This window comes from Gadus macrocephalus, chromosome 11 (genome assembly GCF_031168955.1).
Source record: "Gadus macrocephalus chromosome 11, ASM3116895v1".
In the NCBI taxonomy this organism is placed as follows: Eukaryota; Metazoa; Chordata; class Actinopteri; order Gadiformes; family Gadidae; genus Gadus; species Gadus macrocephalus.
The window spans coordinates 18481369-18487368 of record NC_082392.1 but is presented as its reverse complement, the minus strand read 5'-3'; the positions used below and the strand labels follow the sequence as shown (position 1 = coordinate 18487368).

Here is a 6000-nt window from a genome sequence, read left to right as displayed (position 1 = left end):
GTGAGGCGATGAACAGTCTAATTTTACTTTTCCGTTTCATTCTGTGTTATAATGAGTTGAGATTTTTCAACAGCAGACAGCCGAGTGTGAAGTTGGATTAATCAATCAGCTCTCTCACCTCTCCCCTGTGTTTTCTGTCATCTCTCTCCCGTTCTCTCGCACCCTCTCTCCACACAAAGTGGATATGATAAGGAATTGTTCAGCCTCTGAATGCATTTTATCAGGATTTATTGTTAATTTGCCAGAAATCACCAAACATTGTAATAATAACGGGCCAAGGAGCAAGGGTTACTTGGCAGAATATAATATGAACAAGGAAAACGCTTTCTTTAACTTCTTATTTTTTGGACATTTATAGTAGGTTGGTGAGGAACTGCAATTGTTTGGCCAAGACGAACATCTAATTATGTATGCCTCTGTTCTCCGTTGGGAAAATAAACCTAATTAGATTAACGCGCTATCCAAATTAACAGCCACCCCAATTAGACCTGCCTCTCTGTTGTTTTGTAAATGGACCCCCACTTTTAGGGCATCCGGAGAGTGGGCAATGAGAGACTGCTATTGTTTATCTCGTCTTTAAGTGGCACAGCATCGCCATGAAAGGAAGAAAAGGAGTGAGCGCTACGATTGTTGTCCAAGTTAATCTTAAGAATGTCTCTGAATTGATCATCTAAAAACATGAGATGGGAGGGAGACACTTTGTGCCCATAGCTTGTCAAAAGCTCGAGACGCAACGCTGGAATGCTGCACATCACTCTGTTACAATAACAGAAGAGAATGAGCCGAGAACCTCTCCTTCAAATCAGAGACAACACGGGAAAGAGATCGACGGCAACAACCAACACTTGTTCTCTGGCATGGTCTCGGAAGATAGACAGACACACACACACACACACACACACACACACACACACACACACACACACACACACACACACACACACACACACACACACACACACACACACACACACACACACACACACACACACACACACACACACACACACACACGTTGTCTGCATACTTTAATGTCTCCTGCCAAAATGCGCCAACGCTCCATTAATGTGTTCCTAACATCACACACATACACACGGACACAAACACACACGGACACACACAATCTTGCACACACACACACACACACACACACACACACACACAGGCACAGCTGACACAGCAAGTCAGGCCCCAGCGCCCGAGTCGTCAACTTGGTGCCGCAGGGGTGGAAGGACCAATCACGTCACAGGCGGTTCCTGGATGGGATGGGACAGGGAGGGCTGGGACCGTGTGATGCAGTCACCGAGGAGATTGTTTGGAGCCAGGGCGAGTGCTGGCTGCCAGCGCCCCAGAGCAGATGTCCCCAGAGATCAGTGCAGGGAGGTGTGCAGCGGCATGTCGTTGGGTCCCCCTGTGCGAACCTTAGCCAACGTGAGCGTGCAATGCAATTGTGCATGCGTCCTTTCTTTTTTGGCTTCCCCCCCCCCCTTCCTCCCTCCCCCCCACCCTCTTCCTCGTCCTCCTCCACTGCCCGTCTGTCAGAGATATCAAGTCTGTCATAGTTGTAATGCATTGCTCCCCATATTACTCTGGCACGCACACACACACACACACACACACACGTGTATCCACACCTGTTGGTGCTTTTCGAGACAGCCCAAGCAGCTAACCTATGTGGGGATGCAAAGCCGCGCTGCCGTTCCGCTGGGCTGTCCATACGACTTTTAACAGCTGAGTGGACAGCGTAGAATCGGTCAGGTTAGACAGGACTCGGCTGCCCGCTGAATCAATGGGATGGACCATGACAAGACACCCTCTGTGCATGTGTTTCTGTCGTCGCTACAGGGGAACGGCTGCAGTGCGTGACCTATAAGGGCTGGGATGGGTTAGGGGGAGGGCAGCGACTCCATCTCATTGGTGGTTTAAAAAGCGCAGATGATGAAGGACAACTGGTTGGTTTGTGGAACGCGTTTTTTTTTTCAATTTAAATTACAATATTTTTCTTTGGTTTTACATTATTTTTCTGTTATAATTGTTTTCTGTGGAAATTGTGTTGTAAACCAGTCCAACATTTTGCACAAAAATGATGCATTCTGGAAATTGCATTCTGAAGGTTGGGAGCATTTTAACACAAGACGCACTGAAAATCCACATTTAAACAGCAGGCTTCAGATTTACACTCGAACAAGATTACAATAAATCACCGCACTCAACTGCTGTGATAATCCTCTCTTCCTAAGGTCCTTTGCTGCTGGCTATCCTCCCCCTGGTTTCTCATTGCTCCTACACATTTTCTCACTTGGTTGCGAGCAAGTCCGTTTCTCAGTTGCCGTCGCTTTTAAGTGGAGTAAGGAAGAGAAGTTCATGGTGATCACATTGAATCATGTGCAGCCGTCTCTGGCGTATGTAGCATACAATGCATCTTTGCACTTGGAGGGGGAAACTCTTGGGAGTTGTTGAGTTTCAGAGCATCCAGGAGGATCTGGAGCTGCAGGGAGCAGACCCCTATGAAGGTCATGCTGATGGAACGGTTGATGGAAGCAATGCAAACTGTGCAAAGCAGAGCAACACAGATAATGCAGCCTGAATGATACAGTACTCCATCCCATGATGATATAGTCCATTGAAGGATACCATCACAGGAACACCAGCCTCCTTGCTAATAAGCACACCAAGAGAGTTTTTATACTGTAGTATACTGTATAGTAATATGCTATACTATTATAATAATATAATTACAATATAATATTTGTGTCCAGGAATGATATTCCATTCATATTTGTAGGTACAATGTGTATAAGTCATATTTCTTCTATATATTAAGTAATATATTTTTTCTAATTACTAATCACCCCCTTTGGCTGTGAATGTTTATTCCTGCCTTTTACGGGCAAGCCTTGGAATTAATGTCACATATTTGGTGATGTCATTTTGCGCCTTATGTAGGGATTTCGATACCGGCTCTCATTCACTCATGGCCCGTGTACCGTTATATTATTACCACAGACGGCCTATTGTCTATCAAACGTTTTGTATTTTTCGAGGATATAAGGTTTGTTAGAACGCATGAAGGAATCTGGATTGTTTTGGTAGTCAAAGCGCAGGTACTTTATATTACAGCAACAAACCACAGCGCTGCAATAGCAAAGATGTGTTGTCCGTGGGCCCGGGAATTACCACCGGCGTGTTTAATAAAAGGCGTTTAGAGGAGAGATGGCCTTTTATTTTAACAGGATACAGGCAATCTGTTTGCAAATCAATGTGGCTATAACGTGGCTGGTTCACATGGCCTTTGGGGATGCCCAATATGGAACGGGCCTTGCTCATCAACCAGGGCCCAATAAAAAGGCAAAACTCAAACCTTTCAGATTACGGCCTGAGAACACACCAAGAAAAGATGCCTGTGTGAGGTGAAGATATGTATGACATCTGTCTTGTAAAAACCCGAGCTGAACGTGTGATAAATATTGCATTACTATAAAAGAGTTGTATACAACGGATGACCGCTTTAAGAAGAAAAGACGCGCGTTAAATAAATCGCACCAATGGAACACGCCTGCATGGGGAAAAGGCTCTCATGAATATGACAAAAGAGATTTGCAGTGAATTGCATTATACAAGACGGAGAGCGAGAGAGACAGAGAGACAGAGAGACAGAGAGACAGAGAGAGAGAGAGAGAGAGAGAGAGAGAGAGAGACCCTTGACATCCAATAAGATCGCTAAGCCCTGCATTCTATAGGAGAGACTACGCTTTGATAGGAAACACATCTGTAGGACACAAATGTGAGCCGGAGGCCACTGGAGAGACAAATGCTGAGTGCACACTTCAGAACACACACACACACAAACACAAGTTCAATGCAATGAAAAACATTGAACACACTCTCCAAGCAATGTAAAAGCCAACTAAGAGAAATTAATTTGTCTACACATTTGCGTGTTTTTTGTGTGTTTGCACCTGTGTATGTGTGTGTGTTCTTCCCATTTGCATACATTGGGCTCTTGGTTGATCCAGATGGCCCCCAAGGGGACTGAAGCCGACCCAGACAGCGGGGAAAACAGAGAGAGGGTGGGGGGGGTGGCGGGAGGGAACAACTGTGGATGTGGACCCCAGAGGTGACAGGATAAACCCTGTGATAAATTCATGGAACGGCTGCAGCACACGGGTGCAGGAGTCTGCGAAGCCGATTGGTCCGAGGGTCGTGAATTATTGCAGACGGAGGGTTTGGGGAAAGCGTGTTTTGCCTTGTTGTGACCGTGAATGCTCAGTGACCTAGACTGCGTCTATGGGGTTTCTGTTCCCTGGAAATCCAACACACTGTTGATCTGCTGACTGAAATATTTCTGCAGCGAGAAGAATGTTGTTTTGGAAAACGACAAAAGCAGTGAGCCACTAGCTTCACGGAGAAAGGTACAATGGCTTCGCTGTTAGGTACACGGGGTCAGGGACGGCAGGGGCCGTGAAGACAATGTTGTTATGAGCAGGAATGCTGTTCTGTGTGCGTGTTTCACACTGCTGCTTGTCAGCCGGGCTGCTTGTACGAGTATGTTACAAATGAAAACCTTTGAATCTTGCTTGATGGGCAGCTGGCTGACCCATGAAAGACCTTGAACCTAGGGCCCTGCAATTAAAAGATTTTAGTCTAGATGTCGAATTCCAAGCAGTCACCAATGAAATAACATAACAGGGTATTTCATGAGGAGAGGCATTTTGTAAGGCAAGTGTGAAAGGGTTAGCTATGTATTGATCCAAAAATCCTTTTTGGTTTTGGTCCGCAAACCAAACAAGTGATGAATGGTTACTAATCAGCGCTAGTCATTGTGCTTCTGCACCCCATCCAAAAATATCTGGAGCCTGACACCTTCATTTTTGGGCTCTGGAACTGCTAGAGCTTAACAAGGACGCTCCATAAATTACACTAACAGAGCCATGGGCATGTGTTGTATTCAAAGGATAAATTATTTATACCTGCTGACACATTTTCATAGGTTGTAGGAGATGGGCTAAAAGTCATTTAATTTTTACGCTTCATAATTTTGTGTGCGTTCTGAAGAGATATGGCTGCCACGTTGTCCGGATGCGTAGCGGCAGCGACCGTACCTTGATTCACATAGGGGGCTCTGGGGGGGGATTACGGGAGTCTCATTAGCGAGCTAAGAAACGCTTTAGTCAGCCTGCTAACTTCATGGCAGACTGATGTCACCCCCCCCCCCCCCTCTATACCCAGTGGGCAGAGGTTCTCATCAGCCCCCCCAACCCCCACCTCTGAACATCCTCCTCGTTCCAACCACCACACCTTATTTATTCCACATAACAGCCTTTTAGACAATCTCGACGTGGAGCGCACAAAGCCAACTGTCTGATTAAATTGCTATTCAGCGGGGCCCACCACACTCCACACACACACACTCCACACACACACACACTCCAAACCCTACCCAAATTAATTTATGAAATGACAAAATGTAAGAAAATGGTTTCCAGAGGGGGCTCTGTCTGTGTCCCAGTCGTTGGCAATTAAAATGCACGGTTCAAGGTAAGGTTCACATCATTAAGAGAGAGGAAAGGGAGGAGGAGTCCTTAACCAGGGTTTTTAATTCAACAGGAAACACTCGGCTTGTAAGAAGGTTGCCGATGTTTTTTCTCTATTTCTCTATTTTTCATTGTTTTTTTTCCACTATTCTTGAGGATGAAGAGGGCTGCCTGGAGAGCTTCGCTCCAATTTGTCTGATTATCTGTTTCATATTACGGGAAACATGGCCACAAGGCGAATCAAAAACAGTTAGCAATTCAATGTCCCTGTTCTTCATTCAAACCTTCTCAATCCAACTTGGCCTGAAACTAGCCGATCTCTAGCTCATTAACTTGCCTTCTGCACAGCAGCATCTCAGATACCATTACTGAATTCATTTTGGATTTGTATTTGATCTGTATCATTGAATATTTACCTAGTACCTTGTATTTCACCTTCTCCCTTCAGTAATTGCTGTGTTTACTC

The 6000-nt window shown here is 45.5% G+C and overlaps 1 protein-coding gene across 1 annotated transcript in view; it reads right to left on the bottom strand.

Annotated features, from left to right (window-relative positions):
- Positions 1–6000, bottom strand: part of cdkal1 (CDK5 regulatory subunit associated protein 1-like 1) — a 220015-nt gene that overhangs the window by 162083 nt on the left and 51932 nt on the right.